Genomic DNA, 23,017 nt, shown 5'->3' on the forward strand with positions numbered 1-23,017 from the left:
TCTCAAAATTTCATTAAACATGTACAAAATTGTACAAATGCTGTGGTCTTGCAAAGGATATATCAGTATACACAATTCTTTATCTCAGGCCTAACATCCTCCTTGCTATACATATGAACATGTGAAAAAGCTGTAAGCACCACTCTCACACAACTGCAGTCCATGCAAAGTGTTATGACTACATCCTAAGACCATTTTCAGAAGTGAATTTTCATCTCATGCTTTATTCTACACAGGTTTATGCTACTTTTAAAGCATATAACTCTGTTCTAGATGTCTTTCAGAAGACTACCACAATAATGATCTAACAAGAATTAACTAGATCCACCTGGAAAATCTTCTCCACTCAAATTTAACACTCAGCTTTAAAATTACCTGAAAAAAATGTTTTCTAGTAACTGGCAAACATTTAGAAGAGTACTGGATCTCAAGCTAGAACCCTGCAGAAACTCCATTGCCTACATACTCAGTCCTCAAAATAAATTCTTCTCAAAAGTACCCTTTGCTTTTTGACAGCCAGTTATATTGCCAATTTAGTCTTCTTACCATTCTGCAAGCCTTCAACAAGGAAATGAATCAAGATTCTTTTGTGAAAACTAAATATACCAAACTTCCCTCCTCCAACTCTGCCATCCAGTTTCTGATACAGACTGGTTACTGAGAAATCATTCCAATTTACACTTCTGAATAAGAAACCAGAAATTCGACCAATGTGTGCCTAAGCATTTAATTAAGGACTACACCTAGCAATAAAGCAAGGCCTACTGTTCTGTAGTTAACACAGAGCCATTCTTTGAAACATCGTTAAGTACTTTTCAGAAGAATACATTTATCTGTTCTCTCTCCAGACACCGGAACAGATGGACTGGTTTCCTTAGCCCCTTGTCTTTTTGTCAATCACCTCACAAGCTCAAATTCTGCCCCTGTTCATAACCCCTTGCTCTGAAGAAATACTCCAGATGAACACTGGAGATATGACGAGTAGCTAGGAATTCCAACAAGTCCCTCACAGGAAAAAATAAGCATGGATAGGAAAGGCAGGCAGAACTGTTCAGCCAGACACCTTTCTGGTAAGCATGTAACCTATGTATTTACTCTGGTTCTTTCAGGACACTATATTAGACTTACAGAATCCCAAGCTAACCTTGGGAACAAAGTTGAGATCCCAAGGAGGAGGAATTTATTTTTCAGGGAGTCCCAAGTGTAACACTACTTTCATAAACTGTTTGACCACAAAAACAGACAAAAGAGGGGATTCATGGGCAAACAAGCTGAGATGGCTGTGAAATGTACCTTGATAGGTGCATAAGATAAGCCATTGTTGAGTAGCTCACACAAATATTTGAAAAATTAAAAGTTATGTACTTACCATAACATGGCATCTGTGTTGTCCATTTTCATTCTTTCTCACTGATGGGTTACGGATCCGACTCAACGACATTACTTAAGACTTGGATCCTGGTCTTGAGCTCCTCCTTCTACCCATAAAGTCCTATACTGTCCCTAACTCCTCAGATCGAGTTTGCTGCCTTACTGCTTACTGGACTATATAGAGACAAAAAGACAAAGAATTAGACGCTCAAACTAGGAAAGTAGAGTTGTGTACGCTTACCATAAATGTAGATGTTCGAGTGTATTCACTGTTGCAGTCATCACTGTGGGTTATCCCTGCTGTGGTAGCCCTTGGCTGGCCCGAATACCAGAGTCAGTGTTTTTCTGCATTGGCTGCAGTCGCCTGTAGACTGACGTCAGGTTGTCAGTGGTATAAATCAAGGCAGCCAATGTCATTCCATCAGTCTTTCTTGCCGTGGAGCTCATAGCAAAAGCAGTTCGCACGAGTGCCAGTCGGTCACTACCAGAGTTTGAATTTCAGCTGAAAACATCTAAAGCTAAGTACCCCATTGGAGAACCTTTTTCTTGCAATAACTGATGTCAGAAAAAGTTAACAATTGTCTCGCCTGTGGAAAGCAGATCTCACACCGAGACTTCCATTCTTACTGCATCAGTTGTTTAGGCCCAGACCACAATGTCTCATGTTGCCTGTTCTGTGCCCTCTTTAATTTGAGAACAATTCACCATAGAGCTCTTACTGTAGACAGTTTACTGGACTACAGAGACAGAAAGACAAAATATCAGAGGCTCAAACTAGGAACATGAATGTTCCTAAATGTAACATCCAAGGATCCTCTAAGAAAAACAAGGTCAGGGGATGGCTGTGAGGGAAGGTGAGGAAGAATGAAAATGGACAACATGGATGGCAAGTTATGGAAACTATATAACTTTTAAATCTGATGTTGTCCTTTTCATTCTTTCTCATTGATGGGTCAGAATCCCTAGCTACGTAACTCTTGGGAAGCCTCAAGGAAGGATATGGAGGAGTACTGTCGAACCAAATGATGCCCTGTTTCTGGAGACAAGTCCAATTTATAATGTATCACAAAGGTATGACTCGCAGACCAAGTGGCTGCAGCACAAATATCATCAATAGAAGTTCTGGAGGAAAAGGCAGACGAAGTAGCTATAGATCTTGTTGAATGAGCTTTAGGAGGGTGAAGCAACTCTAGACCACTGTTAGCATAAATCAACAATATAAAATCAGTAATCCACTTGGCCAGAGTAATTTTTGAGACTGCTTGTCCTAAACGGCTAGTTGGGAAACACAAATAGTTGATCAGACATTCTGCATTGCTTCATTCTATGAAGACAGAAACATAGTAGTTTGTGTACATCAAGCAGAAGCAAGTTATATTCTCCTTTGTTAGAAAAACTGGGAAAGAACACTGACAACTGCACAGACTGATTAATATTAGTCTCTGTAGCAACTTTAGGCATAAAGGAAAGAATGGTTCAAAGGGATACTCTGTTGTTACGACTATAACGTAAGGTGGTTTGGAAGACAAGGGCTGAATATCTGAAATTCTCTTAGCAGATGTAATAGCCACCAAAAAAAAAAAAACTGTTTTCCAGACAAAAACTTTGCAAATGTTTGCTGGCTCAAAAGGTTTTTGAGCGAGACCTTGGAGAATAACTGTGAGATCCCAAGGCGGAGAAGGATCCTTTATGGGGGGGTGTAAGGAGAAAAATCCCTTTCATGAAAGAGTTGCATTGTATAATTTGGAAGTAAACAAGAAGGGAGACTCATTTCCATTGTGAAAGCTGGATATAGCTGCCAACTGAAGTTTTACAGTAGAAAATCTTGCTCCTTCTCTTAAAAGAATAGTAAGGAAGAGAAGTATGGCTGAAGTAGGAGTTTAAATAATAATAATAAATCTCTTCCATTTGCTACTGTAGATTTTCCTAGTAGAAGGTTTTTGAGAATCCAAAATTATGTCATGCACACAGGGGAAAGCAAGCCTGGACCATATTACAATTACCAGAATTGGAGAAATCATGCACAGTTAGCTTGACGGTTTGTAGACTAGTGTGCTGACTCTCTGATGGGTGAGACAGGAGGCCCTGAGTGGGCTCCAAAATCCAAGGAAGATATTTCAGGTGAGACCAGAGGGGAACCAAATCTGACAAGGCCAGTAGGGAGCAATGAGAATGTCTCCAGGGATTTCGGGATCAAAGGAAGTGGAAGATAAGCATAGGGAAGACGGGGGGGGGGGATCGACAACTACAGCATCCCTCAGTGACTCCCCTGGAGGGGGGATAAAGTACAGTTTTGTACCTACCATAAATGTAGATGTCCGAGAGGAATGCATCTGCAGTCTTTACAAATGGGTTGTCCTGTCGTCAGGCAGCCCTTCGGTCGGCCGGATTCCAAAGTCTGGGTCTGGCTTCGGCTGGTGTCGCACCTCACCCGACGTCATTGCGGCAGTTATTCGGGTATAAAGGCATCAGCTGACGCCATTTTCCTCAGTGTTTCTTGCCCCAGATGTCAAGTGCCCAAAAATAAAGGCCAAAAGCTTAATCAAAAGAATAAGCAAACATAAACCAGAACATTCCCAAATATCACCAGCAAAAATACCTCACAGAAAAAAGAAGTGTCAAGGAGACACAGACAGCACTCAAAGAACAACAAAAGAGGGGACAGGAGGGAGGGTAACCCAGACTGTAACAGTGAACATACTCGAACATCTACATTTATGGTAAGAGTACACAACTGTACTATGTTCATCGTGGTTCACTGTTACAGTCATTACTGTGGGGTTGAATCCCAAAGCTAAGAAAGGGTGGATGGAGAAGGAACAGAAGGGGCGGCTACAAAACCCTGCAGAACTGCAGAGGCCCTAGATTTAGAATAGAGAGGGAGGTTGTAGTGCTTAGAAAAAGTATGCACAGAACTCCAAAACTCCACTGAGAAAAGCTGCCGAAGTGGCAGTAGCTCTGGTAGAATGTGTTCTAACATTAACAGGAACTGGTTTACGATATAAGTAACAGAACTTGATGCAGTGGGCAATCCACTTAGAAATAGTTTGCTTAGTGATTGCTCTCCCCTGTGAAGTAGAAGCATAAGCCACAAACAATTGGTCAGATTTCCTGAAAATCTTGGCCCCGTCCAGGTAAAAACGAAGCTGCCTGTGTATATCTAAAGAATGCAAAATACTTTCCTCTTCACTTTGAGGATTAGGATAAAAGGTAGGTAAATGAATAGTCTAATTCAAGGCTACTTTCGAAACCACCTTAGACATAAAGGTGGGATTAGTCCTCAGGGGCACCCTGTCCTGATGAAAGGGTTCCACAGCCATGAGAGCTTGTAATTCCGAAACTCTTCTGGCAGAGGTAATAGCTAAAAGAAAAGCAGTTTTCCATGATAAAAACTTCAAATCTGTGGAAGCTGCAGTTTCAAAAGGAGACAAAGTTAATTTTTCCAAAACAAAGTTGAGATCCCAAGTGGGAACTGGTGCTCTTACAGGGGGCCTTATATTCTTTGACCCTCTGAGATATTGCTTAAGTAATGGATGAGAAAAGATTGGGGTGTCCGTATTGTAATGTTCAGAAATAGCAGAAGCATGAATTTTGATAGATGAAAAAGATAGGCCCTTATGCAACATCTCTGTTAGGTATTGTAAAATCAGAGGAATGTTTGGAACTGCAGAATCAAAACCCTGGGCTTGAGTCCAGGAGCAAAATCTTTTCCATTTACCTGCATAAGATTTCCTGGTGCTGGGCCGTCTAGCTTCAAGGATTACATCCAGTACCTGTTTGGCAAGGGTAGAGCTGTTTAAAGACCCTGGATCTGCCAGGCTGCTAGATTCAGAGTTTTGACATGGCTGTGCAGGATCTGGCCATCTCGTTGAGACAGTAGATGTGGAATTTGTGGCAAAATCCAGGGTGGACCCTGAGCCAGGTTCATCAGGGTGGAATACCAGAATTGCCGAGGCCAGTTGGGAGCCAGTAAAATCATTTGCGGTCTGTCCTGTTATATTTTCAATAGTACCCATGGTAGAAGAGGCAAAGGAGGAAAAGCATATACTGAGAGGCGTTTCCAACTGAATGAAAGGGCATCCACTTTCCATGCTAGCTTGTGGTAGGTCCTCGTGCAGAACGTTTGAAGTTGATGGTTTTGGGGAGATGCAAAAAGATCTCTGTCTGGGCACCCCCACACCTCTGTTATCATCCTGAATATCCAAACATCCATTTGTGTGGATCCGAAATATTTCTGCTTAGACTGTCTGCCAGAGTGTTGTCCTTTCCTGGCAGGAATTGAGCTTGTAAGTCCACCTTGTTGGCTAGTGCTGTGTTCCACAGAGCCATGACCAATCTGCACAGGGTGTAAGAGTGAGAGCCTCCCTGCTTGTTTATGTACCACATCACTGTAGTGTTGTCCATCTTCATCAGTAATTGCCCCGGTAGAATAAGATCTTTGAAGGCTGTCAGGGCATTCTGTACAGCTAGCATCTCCTTCAAATTTATGTGCAGATGCATTTGGTCCTCTGTCCAGGCACCCTGAAGACATTTTCCTTGCATGTGGGCTCCCCAGGCATAATCCGAAGCATCCGTCGTTATGACTTGATTGGCTGGAATGGGACAGAAAGGCCTCCCCTTGTTCTGAAGACAGGCTTCGGCCCACCAAAGAAACTCCTGCCAGAGACAAGGCAAAATTGCGATCACTGTTTCCAAACTGTGGCAATGCTGAGACCATACACTCTTGAGGTACCACTGTATCTTCCTCATATGCAGCCTCGCAAATGGTATTAACAGAATGCAGGATGCCATGTAACCCAAAGCCTGCAGAATTTTTTTCTTGCAGACAGCTCTCTCATTAAAGCCACCAAAAATAAACAGGAGTCGGCCGACCGGCAGTTGCGAACTGCTTTGCTACGGGCACCGCACGGCAAGAAAGACTGGGGAAAATGGCGTCGGCTGGGGTCTTTATACCCCTGGCGCATTGACGTCAGGGCAGGAGTGACTTCAGCTGACGTCGGACCCGACTTTGGGACTCTGGCCGATCGAGGGCTACTGCCAGCAGGAAGAACCCTACAGTAATGACTGTAACAGTGAACCACGAGGAACATCCACCTTACTTGCTGTTGCTCCCTCAGGTCTCTCAGCTGTAAAGTGAGCAGCCTTCCACTCTAACTTCCTTTCTGAGGGTCCTCTATCTCACTGCCATTGTAGCAGTGCTCCTCTTTTTTATGCACCCTCTAAAGAACCACAGATCCCCCCCCCCCCTTGATGATGCCCTGAAGCCTGTACCATGGCCTGCAATTTCTTCTGTGTTAGCAAAACTTACAGCATGGTATCTCAGCTTCTTCAAGTTGTTTAGGTAGAACCCACTCACATCTGGCAATCAACTAAAAGTCAAAAGTCTTGTAAGCAAAATAAGCACTTAGAATATGAATCCTTGTATGGGATCCAAAGCTGTTGGTTATCAGGCATGCCCCAGGAAATAAACTCAAATTTCCAAAGAAATTTCACCAGCAAAACAAAAGGCATTGAGTTAAAGAGGAGTATAGCAAAGAACCAAGCAACTTCAAAAGTTCTTGCCAAGATATGCATGTGCCTACTACAAAAAAGAACTGATGATGGCACAGGCTGACTGCCTTTATATACAGGATGTAAACATGTCTTCTCATGTTGGGGAGAAGTCCATCAGAGACCAACATCTGCAGAGCTATGAGAATCGGGCAAGTAGGGAAAATGTCCAGCTGCAACTATTCACCTCATATCAGGAATTTCCCTATAGCAATGACACAGGAGGGCTGAGCAAACTACTCAAAAAGGGTACCATCTAGTGCTATCTACCAACTCTGTAGTTTGACTGGCAGACTTCAGTGCTCCTAAGGGAAATAATGGGGATACTCTGAAGGGAATAAATGGAAGGCACAGCATTCAACGTCTGAACCAGAGCAGCCACTACAGTTTTTTTCCTGAAGTCATTCTTTGCCAAGAGGAAAAAAAAAATCACCAAAGAGGCTCATACACTTGCTTCTACAGCACCTTGGACAGAAGGTCCCTAAAGGACTTTGAGGTCATATCAGACTGGAGAACATACATTCTGGATATTTTTCTAAAGGCAGGGGAACAGTAGACAGTTTACTACTAAGTGGTGATGAGCTGGACGACAGACTCATGGGTTCATAGGTGTTTACTAGGCTAACAACAAGGGACTTTTTAAGCCTAGCCATGCACCCTAAATCCTCTGACAACTTTGGATACCTTTGATAAGTGTAAGCATGGGCCTGGGAGATGAACCATTTACAGGTTACCTGTTTGCATTAGAGACAAAGGTGCCAAACCAGGGATGAATTTCTGGTTTCCCATCCAACTGTCCAAGTTGCACTTGAATTGGGTTAGGGAGGAACTCTGCTTCACATGGACGGAGAGCCTGTTAAATAGACGGGGTAGTCTCTGGGATACATACCCATCTCTCCAGCAGGTCCTATTTGTATCACAGGCAAGGTTTAAGTCTTTAGAATGGGTAATTCTGGCACTGTTTGTTTTGTGGATATGCAAGAGGTCCATCAGAGTGGGGTCTGACAATGCCCTGTATACCATGCATAGATCTTCCCTCAAAAGCCTATAGGAGACAGAATACAGGGATAGGGCCCTGAGGCAGTCTGCATAGGACATATTACTTATGCCCTGTATTCTTTTAGTGAGGAACCTCTGTGGACGTTCCACTTGTTGGATATGCCTGGTTAGGTACATACCAAAGGGGGCACTGTACTCGATAGGTATGATGTATGCCAAATACAGTGGAACAATGACTTCCTTGGACTTAGATGCCATACCTTTGTTTATAAATTGCACAACACAGAATGACTTCCTCACCGCTGTAGACACTTGATGATCAAAGGCTAGATTACTATCTGTGTGTGTCCCTAAGTCCCTGACTACTGGGTCAACTCTAAGGGGAGTGTTGTCAATATGACAGTTACCAGGGATGGATGACTTCCCAAAGGATACTATTATGCATTTCTGGCCATTTAGTTTTAGGCCATGGCTCTGATACCAGTTGTTTGTCTGTGTCAGCCCCTCCTGGAGAACATTTGTGTCAATGTGAGATTCAATGACAGGTCCTAATTTGCAATCATCTGCAAATTTAGTCAGAGGCCACTGACATTGGCCTTGACTTCTGAGAAGGAAATGCCAAAAAGGAGCAGTTCAAGGACTGATCTCTGAGGGACTCCACCTGTGACTGGCCTCTTTGTAGAGGTGGACTCCCCAATTCTGACTTCCTGGGCCTTGTCAGTGAGCCAGTTGGCTATCCACCAGGTGACACATGGGTTTGTACCTAACCTCTTGAGTTTGTCAACAATGCCAGAGTGGGGTATTGTGTCAAATGCCTTGGCCAGGTCATGGTAGGCAGTGTGAACGATTTTGCCCTCATCCATTTCTTTGGTGACCTTCTCAAAGAAGTCCACCAGGTTGAGTAGGCATGATCTGCCTTTGACAAAACTGAACTGGGTTGGGGCCAGTATCAGGAGGTTTACTATATCTCTACTGATGATCTCCATGATAATTCTTTCCATGGTTTTACATATAAGACTAGTGAGACTTACAGGTCTGTAGATGGCCCACCTTTGTGCAGAGGGATGACTGTTGCATTTCTCCATTCATGAGGCATGAAGCCTGTTTGGAGGGTACAGTTAAATAGTAATTCCAGAGGCCCTGACAGGTCATGTTTCATACTATTTAGAAGGCATCCTGTGATATTGTCTGTGCCTACTGACGCAGTGTTCTTCGTCTTAGAGGGAATATTAAGGATTTGTTCCCTAGTGATAGTAGGGTGAGTGATACTTGACACTGCCTGAGGGAAGGTTGGGGGGGTGTAAAGCTGGAGCTGAATTTTTCATCCAGGAGGTTTGCTATATCTTCTGGCTCAGTATAGGTAGCTCCATTTACAATGAGCTCTGCACACAACTGTGTATTGCCTTGAGGCTGCGGACATAGCTAAAGAATGCTTTGTGGTTATCCTTGGCATGGGAGGCCAAACGTACCTCATATTTGGCTTTGGTAGACTTTATTTGTCCTCTGAGTTGTTTGTTTAATTTGACGAGAGTGCTTTTATCCTGCTGGGTGCTGCACCTCCTAATTTTTGCCATGATTTTCTTTCTCCTGTTATTCATCAGATTGATTTTGTGATTCCACCAGGGTAGCTTGTTTTTTGAGTTAGTTCTGCACTTCTTCCTGGTGGGTACAGCTGCCTCTATGCAGCTATTAACATGCTTGTACAGGGTTCCTGGGAACAGTTCTGCAGAGGCAGAAGTGTTCTCAGGGTTTATAGGGGCTTGAAATTTTGCCAGGTTTTCACTTAACAGGAGGTTAGCCTTAGAACAGTTCCTGAACATTCCCCATTGAGCTGGGGGGGGGTCCAGGTTTTATTTTTTACTTCAAAGGAGACCATTTTGTGGTCTGACCTTACCAGGGAAGGCATTACAGTAAGGGGTGTGCCGCACTCTCCCATATTAGCGAGGACCAGATCCAGTATGGTTGCACCACTAGTTGGTGTATTGACTATCTGGTACAGGGAGTTTGTGTTTACAAAATCTAGAAGTCTCTGTGCATGTACGTTTCATGTCATATAAGATTCCCAAGTCAATAATGGGGTAATTAAAGTCACCCATGAATATGGTATTGGGTTGGATGGTTAGTGTTTCTAATATGTTTCAATACATGGTATGGGTTTCCTGGGTCACAGAGGGGGAACTACAACTTGCAATGAAGGGGTATTGGATTTTACCTATAGTGATTTGAACATCGAGCAGCTCAAGTGCATTGTCCTGTTTGACCAGCCTTGAAGTATATTTATTTTTGATGTAAATAGAGACGCCTCCACCTTTAGTCCCTGCCTGTGAAGTAGTTGGTCTAAAATGTGTGGAAGGCATTACAACCTTGCTCTGTTGGTGTGCCCTCTGCGGCTTTAAACCAGGTCTCAGAGACTGCACAGACATCAACATTCTCTAGGGTAAAGAGAGCTTCTAGGGAGTGGAGTTTTTTGTTTAGGCTTCTAGCACTGAGTAGTAATACCTTTAGATTTCCTTGGTTTTGATTTTCATATGTTAGAACTACTTTCAGTTTGGCATTGCCTAAAAAGGTACTATGAGGGAAGACAAAGTTTTAGCTAATATTCGAAAGCCTAGAGGGAAGAGGTGCAAACCTTTTATGGCAAAATAGTGTGGTCTGTTGACCATCTCCTTCCATGCTGACAAATATTGCACCCCCTTAGAATGACACCAGAAACTAAGCCAATTATTAAAGTCAATCATCTTTTGTTCATATTGCGGCATCATCCTTGGAGAAGGTAAAATGCTGGTCAATGCTAGGTTCATACCAGCCTGAAACACACACTCCAAGAGCTCTATGATGTCTCTCTTCATATAGTCTAGGGAGGTACGTCTCAGGACATTTACTCCCAACATGGACTATGACTGACTCATATTGGTAACTGTGGTCCAGTAACCTGAGTGCATGCATAATGTGGTGGATCCTACACCCTGATAAGCAACCGACTGCAACTTTCTCCTTATTCAGCCGGGTGAGAGGGACATCAGTGCACTGCACGATGGAATCTCCAATGACAGGTTGGAATAGTGGCTTAATGGCTAAGGTGTTTGCCTTACAAACACAAGGTACAGGGTTTGAGCCCCACAAGGGATAATTGGCTAGGCTTAAAATGGCTCGCAAGGGCAGTTAGCTTAGTACTGAGCTATGAACCTATGACTAGGTTGGATTGTGTGTTGACTTGCCTTATGGGGCTTAGAGGTAGAGGCTCCATGAGATGTAGCTCTATATGCTGATGTGGGTGTTGCTTTGAAAGACTGCGTTTTGGGATGCGGAAGGTATTTCTTATGTGTACTCTGTCTAGGAGGTCTTTGTGGTTTAGGAAAGGTTACATGGAAGTGCCTCAGTATATGTGGGTTTATATGTCTGCTTTGAATTGGGTGTGAAGGGTGCAGCATGTGTACTACTGACAAACTTATTGACATTAGCAGTACTTTTATGACAGCTTTGCCTCCAGTGATGCTGTGTAAATACATCTCTCACATACCATATCAGTTTACTTGAGAATTAACTGGTTGCCAGTAAACATTAGGCAGTTTCTACAATGCCTCAGGATGCCCATATCCACCAAGGCAGTAACGGAGACAGCAGGAAAGTTCATATTCATGGCAACAGACCCTTTTTTACTGATTAGACTGTTGGAGTGAGACCATCGATCACGGTCAGGATTATCTGGTTTGCAACTATGTGGACAGTGATTGTCACTGCAAACTAGCTGTCCTGTGTGCAACTAGATATTGGAGAAATTTAAATTGGGCTTTTACAGGAAAAATGTCACTCAAGGTGTCCGAGTCTGTACAGAGCACTGCCAAACCCTTGAGGGGAAACTAAAGCATAGATTCTAGCAATTTAAGGATGAAGTATTTAGGCAGATATTCTGAGGTTAGAAACAAATCAAGCAGTACTTACTGAAAACAAAGAATTAGCTTGTCAAGAATGATGAAGAGGGGAGTCGCATGAATGGCTACTACTAATGCTGGTGTCACCACAGCTTCACTCTGTTGGGATACAATACTCCTTTGCTTCTTCTCTCACCAGAAGCAAAATGTTAGCACCAATTCCAAAAAGAGAAACAGGCCACAGCCTGTTTGGTGAGCCACAGTCTTGTCCCAGATGATGCAAGGGTCTGTAGGCTTGTAGCCTTTTTCTGGTAGATGCCTCGAACAGCAAACAGACCAGTCAGGTACGTTAAGCACAGACACTTGCTCTCCAACCAGAAACAGTCAGGAATCAATGCACTCTGCTCCTACTCTCACCAGGATCAGAATATAAGCACGCATTCCAAGCTGTCACGTGTAAAGCAGCTATTAGGCTTTCTCGTGATCAGCAGTCTCCTGGAAATAATATCACTGTACTCCTTTTCTCACTAGGAGAAAACAGAAGAACTAATCCCAAGATGACTACTGAGAAGCAGAATGTGGGCTCTCTAACAACTGGTGCTCTTGCAATAGATGTTTAAAGGTAAGATGAAAATAAATGGTTTATCCTAAACATTGCAATGTGCATTAAGCAGTTAGATGTGAAAGTGGGTAACTTAAGTGTTAGCTGTCTAAAAAGTTAAGTTTCAGTGGACAGCCATTATTTCTAAAAGAGCAAGATGGATTGAAAGGGGGTGGACACTTGTGTATTCTGGTAATAAGGAATACAGTAGGATATCCAATAAACCTAAATAGTTGAAGGGCAGTGATTTCAGAAAAATTACAATTTTGTGCTTACTCACACCAGACAGTAAAAAGCAGAGAGGAAACGAGATATATAGTCAAATTAACATAAGGGGCAGGCAACTAGAAAGACAGTGGTGTTTAAGAACACAACAGTAAGAGGGTGGGAGAGGGGAAAAATTCTGCCCGACTCACAAGAGACAGAGCTGTGGTCTCTTTTCAAGTTTTATAATGCAGTTAAAAGCAGAATACAAGTAAAGCACAGTGTAAAGAAAACAAATCACTATATACAAAATAGAAAAAGGCAATAAAGTATTACAAAATACAAGAAATAAAAAGCAAAGTAACCTTTCCTAGAGTCTGGGTCGGCCTTTCCAGTAAAGCTCTGCAATGTTTTATTTTACCCCTTAAATAGAAGGTTTAGTTCCTAGCTCCACCCCCTCAGTTCACAGATAAGTAACCTCAACTGACCTGTTCTAACTTATGTGTGACTCCTTAACTGACTTGTTCTAATTTCTGTCTGACTCACAAGAGACACAGCTGGGCCTCTTTTTGAGTTTTAATATGCAGTTAAGATTACTTGAAATCTTTCACCTCTGTAAAGACTTGGATGGTGTTAAATGAGATCAGACAGACTGAGTGCAAATGTCTTGTATATTCACAATCTCTACGGCAAAGGTGGTAAGAAGGGAGCTACTGCTGCAAGATGGATGGCATGTTGGCATTATAATAACCATATAACTCACTGGTGGACACAAGCAGTGACAGACGCCATCGGGTTCAAGAAACTGGCTTTCCAGACAATGGCAGACAATTCTAGTTATCTGGCTGAAATACAACAGCAGCCCAAGAAGGCTGCAACAATGGGGGATGTGTAATCAATGTAAATATGTTATGTCTACCTCCAGTTTGGATTTAAATGGTAGGAAGACTGACGTTAAAGGTAAATTTAGTTGCCATTCCCATGCTGTAGTATATGCTGCTGTGTGTGATCAGGGTCTTGCTTTTTATGTGGGCAAGACACAGCGTAAGTTGTCACAGCGTATATATGAGCATATGTATGACATACGTAAGGGGGATATCAGTAATGCTCTATTTAGACATATTCAGGGTTTTTCTAACCATTCTTTTAAATTCGTAGTGCTACAACAGGTCAAATGCGGGGATAGCAAGGGGCCTTGGAAATTATTCCTTGAGGAGAAGGAAACCTGGTGGCAGGTTTTCCTTAATGCTTGCCAGTTACCTGGGTTAAATGATCTTATCTCTATATCCAGTAAACTGAAGTTGAAAGTCTTTGATAGACAAAATGTTTACATATTTTATAATTACATATATGTATGTTTTGTAAACATAAGCCTTATTACTATTATTATTATTAATATTTTAAGTAATCTTTTTATGTGGGTTTATATATATATATATATATATATATATATATATATATATACACACACACACATACATACACACACACACACATTATATATATATATATATATATATGTATATATAAAACTTTTCATTATATTATTTAAATATATAAAAACATTTTTTTTCATTGCATTATTTATGTATTTGTATTTATATGTGTAATTAGGGAATATGTCCTTTTAAAAATTTGGTATGATTTTTAATTGATTAATGAGGTAGGGTGTGTTCTTGTAGTATAACTTGGATTGCATTTGCTTTATTACTTTGTCTGAAGAAGTTTGATGATAGCTACCAAATGAAAGCGCATATCTTGGATTATTTGTCAATAGATTTTGGACCTATTTGGATTCTAGTCTATGTGGCAGTTTGTTTTGAGTTTTTGGTCTTCTTTTATACAGTTAAACTAAACTAAGAGACCACTTAAAGCATAAAAGCAGGATTAGTTCTCATAGAAATCCTGTCATTATGGAAAATGAGATAGATCTGTAAGAGCTTGCAACTCAGATACTCTTCTTGCACAGGTCAGCGCAACCAGTGAAGCTATTTTCCATGTTAAGGACCTCAAGTCAGACAGATTAGCTGATTCAAATGAATCCAGCATTAGCTTCTCTAACACAAAATTAAGATTCCAAAGAGGGGCCACCATGTTTGTTTTTTGGAGGCCTCTTACGCAAAACCCCTTTCAAGAACATTTTGACATGAGATTACATCCATGAGCAAACATGCTGAAATGGTTGATAAATGACCACAGACAGGGGAAAAAGAAAAGGCATAGGACAGTAACTCACTCAAATATTGTAGAATCAGAGGACAATTAACTTTGAATGGATGCAGGTTATGTTGTTGGCACTATGTAGAAAACCTTTTTCATTTGCCAATATATGATTTTCTCATAGCAGGCTTTCTAGCCTCCATTAACACCTGATGTGGGTCTTCAATAAACAGGTGGCTAAAAGAAACTAAGACCTTATCATCCTGGCAGTCAATTGAAGTTGATCGAATTTGCAGTGTAGCAAACACCCCTGCTCTTGTGTGAGTAGATTCAGTCTGCGAGGAAGCTTGTGGCAATTGCAATTTCCAAAAAGAAGTGAGAACCATGACTGCCACAAGGGAGATACTGCAATGATCCTGGGGGATTACTTCTTAATCTTTAGAAGTACCCTGGAAATTAGTGGAAATGGTGGAAAGGCATGCATTAACATTCCTGTCCAAGGAAAACAAAAGGCAGCCGTCTTCAGGCCTTCTTGCATGGAATCCTGGTGCAATAATCTTGCTAGTTCATTGTTCAGAGAGGAGGCAAAAAGGTCTATGTGAGGAACCCCCCTCCCCCAACAAATGGATCACATCTTAGAAGACCCACTGATCTAGCGTCTATTTGTGAAGGTCTGCTATGGTCCTGCCCAGCTTATCTGCCACATAGATTTGTTCTGGCGGAATACAGGATGCCTGTAAAGTGAGACTGTGCTGTGAAGCTATACCCCAAGCTAACATGGCTAGTCTACAAAGCGGGTAAAACCTAGCCTCCCCCCCTTGCCTGTTGATGGTTTATGTACTACATGACTGTGGCACTGTCTGTCGCCACTTAAAGAGGTCCCAGGGACCATAGATGGTTCACACAGTTGAGTGCCTTGCCCACAGCAAGCATTTCCTTGATATTTACATGCCTGCATCTGTTCTTGCTGTCCCACACCCCATGTACTTTTATCCCTACTGAAACTTCTCCCAAAACAAAGTCTGAAGTATCTATGGTGACTGACTGTTTTGGAGCAGGGAGGGAGAAAGGAAGACCTGGATTTAAGGATACCTGTTTTCTTCACTAAAAGATTTCCCTTCTGACAAACTCCAGTACTGGGATTTGAAAAGATAAAGGGTTCTGGATGCTGGAACCACAGAGATTTCAGACACCACTGTATCTTTCTCATGTGGGAGTCTTAATAAGAGTACCATGAGAATCACAGACGTCATGAGACTCAAAATCCTAAGGTACTTCCTTGCAGTGACAAAAGTCCAACTGAAAAAATCTTAGAAACATTTCTAGATAAAGATCTACTTTTTTCCTGTGAAAGAAATGCTCCCTGAACTGAGGTATCTATTTGAAATCCCAGGAAAACAATCCTGTGAGGAGGAGTCAAGAAAGACTTTTAAATGTTCTCTTGGAATCCCACCTTGTGGAAGAGATCTCTCACCTGAGAGACAGATTCCTGACCGTTTCAAAAAAACTCTGCAAAGAAAGTCTTGTTGTCTAAATATGGAAACGTGGATACCTTGTAGTCTGCAATGAGCTAACTGGAACTAGACACTTTGTGAAAACACTCTGTGCAGTGGATAGTTCAAAGGTTAAGGCAGTGAAAAGATGCAGGTTTCTTTCTTTGGCATTAGGAAAGTACAGTTGTGTATACTTAGCATAAATGTAGATGTTCGAGTGTATTCACTGTTGCAGTAATTACATTTGGGTAATCTGCTGGCAGGTTGCCCTCAGTTGGCCTGAATTCCAAAGTCTTGGGTCCTGTGTCGGTTGGCGTCTTCTCTTCCATGACGTCAGGGGTATAAAACATGCAGCAGACACCATTTTCTTTAGTTTTTCTTGCCCCCGATGTCAGGTGCCCTCAAAAAGGAAGCAAAATTATATATATATATATATATATATATATATATATATATATATATATATATACACACACACACACACACACACACACACACACACACACACACACACACACACACACACACACACGCATCAATATAAACTTTACCTTCATCTACAAGCAAAAACACCACATAGGTTGTAGAAGACAGAGAAGGAAAGATAAACTTCAGAATGACAATGGGGTGGCGGGAGGGAAACCTGGACTGCAACAGTGAATACACTCGAACATCTACATTTATGGTAAGTGTACACAATTGTACTATGTTCTTCGTGTTTCACTGTTGCAGTCATTACATTTGGGTAGAATCCCAAAGCTATGGTTGGGAGGCTGGCGCTAAACAGCATTAGGTGCGGCTATAAGGCCCTGCAGCTCTGCAGTGGCAAAACCTGCCCTGGACTTAAGAGTAGAGAGGCAAATGGTAATGCTTTGCGAAGGTGTGAACAGAACTCCAAGTAGCTGCCTTTAGAATGTCTTTGGTTGGTGCTCCTCTGCGAAAGGCTGGTGAAGTAGCTGCAGCTCTGGTGGAATGAGACCTAATGCCCTTGGGCACAGGTTTACCATGGTGTAAGTAGCAGAAAAGGATGCAGTGGCTTATCCACTTTGGAACTGTCTGCTTTGAAATAGACTTTCCTTCTGATCCTGCCAGCATATGACACTAGTAATTGCTCAGTTTTTCTTAGTCCTGCTCAAGTAGAATCTTAGCTGTCTGTGTACGTCCAAGGAATTCTCTCCCCTTTGTTCTGCGGATTTGGATAAAAAGTTGGCAGATGAACTGTTTGGTTAAGAGCCACACTGGAAACCACCTTAGGCATAAATGTAGGATTTGTCCTCAGAGACACCCTGTCTGGGTAAAATATGATAAAAGGCTCTACAGCCATAAGGGCCTGTAGCTCTGAAACTCTTCTTGCTGAAGTAATTGCTAATAGCAGAGTTGTCTTCCATTATAAGAACTTTAGATCAGTGGTAGCAGCTGGTTCAAATGGAGGCAGGGTGAGCTTTTCCAACACATAATTGAGGTCCCACACAGGTAATGGTGATCTTCTTGGAGGCCTCAAATTTTTGGCTACTCTAAGATACTGCCTTAGTAAAGGATGAGAATAGATTGGTGGCTCTGTATTGTAAGGAGCCAAAATGGCAGAGGCATGGATTTTGATTGATGAGAAAGATAGGTCTTTGTCAATCATCTCAGTTATGTATTGTAATATCGGAGGAATATTTGGTTCTGCTGTATCAGTTCCTTGTGCTTGATTCCAAGCACAGAATCTCTTCCATTTGTCAGCATAAGATTTTCTAGTACTAGGCTTTCTGGCTTCCAAAATGACATTCATCACAGCTTTACTGAGAGGTGTTGTTTGTATGATTACATGATTAACCATGCTGCCAGGTTCAGAGTCTGTAGTTGATTGCGCAGGATCGGATTGCTTTTTTGGGACAGTAGTTGTGGTCTTTGAGGCAAGGTCCAAGCTGGGTATTGAGACAAGTTCCTTAGGATTGGGTACCAGTATTGACGGGGCCAGTCCGGGGCAATTAATATCATCTTTTTCTTCTCTTGTCTGACTTTTACGAGGACCTTGGGTAGAAGAGGCAGAGGAGGAAAGATGTAAACTGAAGGATAGGGCGTCCACTTTCCATGCTTGTCTGTGATAAATCCTTGTGAAGAATCTTTCCAATTGATAATTTTGAGGAGAGGCAAATAGATCTATGTCTGGGCTCCCCCATTTCTTTGTTATCATGCTAAAGACTTGTGGATTTAGTTTCCACTCGTGAGGATCCATAAGGTTTCTGCTTAAATCGTCTGCCAGAGTGTTTTGTTTTCCTGGCAGGAATTGAGCTTGAAGATGTATTTGGTAGGTCAAAACTATGTCCCACAGTGCCATGGGTAATCTGCAAAGGGGGTATGAGTGTGTGCCCCCTTGCTTGTTTATATACCACAGGACTGTGGTGTTGTCAGTCTTTATCAATAGTTGTCCTGGATGAAGTAAGTCCTTGAAGGCTGTTAGGGCATTTTGAACAGCTAGCATCTCTTTCTGGTTGATATGTAGATGCATTTGATTTGGTGCCCATATGCCCTGAATGCATCTTCCTGCCATGTGGGCCCCCCAGACATAATCTGATGTGTCTGTTGTTAAGGTCTGGCTGGCAGGGGGTAGAGTGAAGGGCCATCCCATGTTTTGGTGACAGGCCTTTGCCCACCATAGAAAATCTTGTTGCAGGCAGTGAATGAGAGGAATCATTGTTTCCAGACTGTGTGAATGTTGACTCCATAAACTTTTTAGGTACCACTGAAGTTTCCTCATATGCAGTCTTGCATATGGAATTAGTAGGATGCAGGATGCCATGAAGCCCAGAGCCTGCAGAATTTGTCTTGCAGAAGACTGGGTTTTTGTTGCCATCAGTTTGAAGTAAGTAGTCAGTTGCCTTTGTCTGGCGTGAGGTAAGCCATCTGGGCAGTTGTATTCAAGCTTGGACCCAGGAATGTTATCTTTTGAGAGGGTACCAATTGTGATTTATTTTTGTTTATTGTGTAGCCTAGGCATGTTAGAAGCCTTTTCACAAACGCCAGGTGTCGAAGAAGAGTGTCCTTGTTCTCTGCTTGAATGAGACAGTCGTCCAAGTAAGGATATATTTGTATACTTCTTTGTCTGCAAGATGCAATTACTGGTGCCAGGCACTTTGTAAAGACCCTGGGCGCAGTAGATAAGCCAAAGGGCAGTGCAGAGAAATGGTAATGCATTAAGCCAGTCTTGAGTCTGAGGAATCTTCTGCATGATTGTCTTATTGGGACATGCAGGTATGCCTCTTTTAGGTCTAAAGTCACCAGCCAAGCATTCTTGCCCAGCATGGGCAGAATCTGCTGCAAAGTCAGCATTTTGAATTTTGGAATGTCCAGATATGTGTTCAAAATTGATAAATCCCGTATTGGCCGCCAGGCCTTGTCCTTTCTGGGTACCAGCAACAGTCGAGTAAAAACCTTGCCCTTTTTCCTGTTCTGGTACTGTCTGAATGGCCCTCATTATCCATGAGGGACGTAACCTGTTTCTGTGCTTCTGCCCATTGATTTTTTGGCAGATCTGGCCAACCATTTGCCCTTGGCAGAGTGTGGAAATGGAAACTGTATCCCTGTGATACAATGTTTAGTACCCACTTGTCCTGGGTTATTAAATGCCAATTTTGAGCAAAAAGTGCTAATTTTCCCCCTATGGGTGCTGCCAAAAGATAAGTGCTTGGTGTAGGCAGAGGGAAATCATTGGGATTGCTTTCTGTAGGTTTGCGCTTTATCTCCTCCAGATTTGGAGGTGGATGCGCCCCATTGCTTTGACCTGTATGAATCTTGCGCCTGGTATCTGGAACCCTTAGGACGTCTGGATTTGGCCCTTTGAGCTCTGTCTGACACAGGAAAGGACCAATTTTTTGTAGACCAGTGTCTACTGAATCTTGGTGGCTGCACTTGTAAGAAGTCTAATAGTTTGCATAGACTTAGCTTTGTCTTCCATTTTCTTCAAAACCTCTTCTGCCTTAATACCAAACAGAGAATCATGCTGTAAAGATGCATCTAGCAATTTAGCTTTAACATGATCAGGCAAATTTTGTTCCTTTAACCAGGCATGCCTCCTAATCACAGATCCAGTAACTGCGGCCCTGCAGGAGACCTCTAAGGAATCAAAACCACATTGCAAAGTATGCTTTCCAACTTGTTCAGCTGCATGCAATAAGTCCTGCAATTGTTTATTTTCTCCACATTCTGAAATCAACATAATTTTCTGTTTCAGCAATCCCATAACATGTTGTTGGTACTTAAGCATATGAAATTGACAGTTTAAGGCCCCGATTGCCAAGGCTGCAGATGTATAAACCTTTTTTCCCCATCTGTCCAGTGCCCTTGAATCTCTGTCAGAGGGGGTAGGATTTTTTGCTGTTGAGGCCTTAACTCCCTTTGGACCCTGTGAAATAGTTTCAGGATCAGCAGCAGGGCTTCTAAATAAAAATTTATGTGAGTCAGGGACCCTATAATATTTGTCAGGCTTACTGGGAGCCGGAGGTAAGGAATCAGGGGTCAAGCTTGACTCCGAAAACACATCCACAATGTCTAAAACAGGTGGAATGGCTAAAGGCCTGTGCTGAGGGAGAAGAAGGAAATCTCTGAGCCTATTTTTTGATTTTGAGAAGTCTCGACTCTCTCAGTGAAAATGCTCCCTCAAAGTATACAAGGTTTCTCCAAATGAATAATCCTCAGGAGGAGATGCAGATGGAATAGACTCCTCAGCATCAGAATCCACATAGGGAGGTATAGATAATTCCTTATCAGAAGAGGAATCAGAAGAAATAGAAACCTGATCTGAAGATTCATTATCCGTGTCTTGCCTAGGCCCCTTATCTGGAGGGGGACGGGTACCCCTGATCAAGGTAATAAGGTCTTCAGCCAAATTGATCATCTGTTTTTTAGGCATAGAGGCCTGTGCACGTGGCTCTTGCGTCTGTTTTTTTAGTTTTACAAGTTGCTTTTGCCTTTGGCTTTGCAGCTGTCGTCGGTTTGATATACAAATGTTGAGGTCTGAATACACCCTCAGAAGCCGGTGCCTGCTCAGCAGCTCCGGACCCATCTGAGGGATATACATCCGTTGGTCCAATACCTTGAGTGTCTTGCGGCATGCCGGACTCCACATGGGTGTCGGTAGAAGCCTGCGACTCGAAGGTAGCGGGTATCAGGGGCTGCAAAAGTGCCTCACTGAGTACTGGCAAACCGGCGACTGGCTTAGGAGAAGCTTTGTCATCGGTTTTGGATCTCTACTACCTTTCTCTGTCCTTTTCTTTGCATTTTTTATGTACTCCAGTAGTCAGACAGCTATCCGACAACATTTCTGGGTAGTTAAATCCGTTTCCAAAATATTTTGATGCAAAAATATGCTGTCGCTTAATAGTGCGTTGGTTAAATCTAGCACAAAACCGACAGCCAGGCACACTGTGATCAGGGCCTAGGCAAGGAATACAGTATAAATGTAAATCCTTATGAGGTATTTGCTTCCCACAAGTAATGCAGTTATTAACTTTTTCTGACATAGGTAAAAAGCAAGAAAAAAAAAGTTTCCCGAACGGGTACTTAGCTTTAGTTAAGACTTTGGTTTTGAAATTCAAACTCGAATATTTCAGTAGTCGGCCGACTGGCACTTGCGAAATGCTTCTGCTTCGAGCACCACACGGCAAGAAAGACTAAAGAAAATGGCGTCGGCTGCATGTTTTATACCCCTGACGACCTGACGTCATGGAAGAGAAGACAGCAACTGACGCAGGACCCAAGACTTTGGAATTCAGGCTGACTGAGGGCAACCTGCCAGCAGATTACCCAAATGTAATGATTGCAACAGTGAAACATGAAGAACATCGTTCTTGAATATCTCCCCTCCCCCGAGGAACTGGTTCTGTCACTGCTTGGGACAGCATGTAATGAAGAACCAGTGGAAACGGACTCTGATCTGGTGGAAGGGGAATGACCCCCTGGAATGGAGGAATTTCCTGCCACTGCAATCTGCAACTTGCTGAATGACTTTCAGAACCCATTTGTCAGAAACTATCTGTTGCCATACAGAAAAATGGAGATTCAGACTTTCTGAAAGAAAAAGGGGCCAGAGTGGGAGGGGTCAACAAAGTCTCTTGAACAGTCATTCACACTTGTTGGATTGTCATTGATGGAAGACTTATATTTTGAAGACCCTTGCCATTTCTTCCCAAATGTCTGTTTACCTGTATTTTGTGGAGATTGTTTATGCTGTTTTTGCCAAAATGGATAAGGAGATAGAAAATACCTTACAGATTCCCTGGATCAGCTTGCCCCTTTCATCACACTTTTTGATCACCTCTACAAGGGGGGGGGGCAAACAATAACTCTATCCAAGGGATAGGTACTGAGAATACAGCCATGCAAATCTCCTCAAAACAGTACCAATGGCCACAGCCCTGTAAGAAGGATCAGTCATAAATGCACTGTAAACAGTGAGTAGTGACTTGTGCAATAGAAAAAAACTAAGTTATTTAAAGCAGATGTTTCCTCACATGAAGAAACTGCAGGTAAAATATTCTTCATATTTTCAAAATTTGTCAGAACAAACTTTAACATAAAAAACCTGACTAGTCAAAATTCTGAAAAACCAAAGCTGCAGAAGTAAACACTTCCCCATACTTTTCAAAAATGTTCCCATCCTTATCAGAAAAGGTAGGATTGGAATTAAAGTGCTTAGCAGCTGTGGGATCAACTAAAGCTATTGCTACTGGGTTAGGTTTGGGAATAGTGTATAAAAATTTAAAATAATGAAGAACTTTATAATC

General features: G+C 42.3%; 2 protein-coding genes across 2 annotated transcripts in view; both read right to left on the reverse strand.

Moving 5' to 3' along the window:
- The window catches only part of LOC122807148 (transmembrane reductase CYB561D2), a 902,611-nt gene that overhangs the window by 230,259 nt on the left and 649,335 nt on the right, over positions 1-23,017 (reverse strand). The gene's annotated exons all lie outside the window — the stretch shown is intronic.
- Positions 1-23,017, reverse strand: part of TMEM115 (transmembrane protein 115) — a 233,515-nt gene that overhangs the window by 2,526 nt on the left and 207,972 nt on the right. The gene's annotated exons all lie outside the window — the stretch shown is intronic.

The sequence above is a fragment of the Protopterus annectens genome, chromosome 7.part0 (assembly GCF_019279795.1).
Source record: "Protopterus annectens isolate FY-2018-M chromosome 7.part0, PAN1.0, whole genome shotgun sequence".
Classification (NCBI taxonomy): domain Eukaryota; kingdom Metazoa; phylum Chordata; order Ceratodontiformes; family Protopteridae; genus Protopterus; species Protopterus annectens.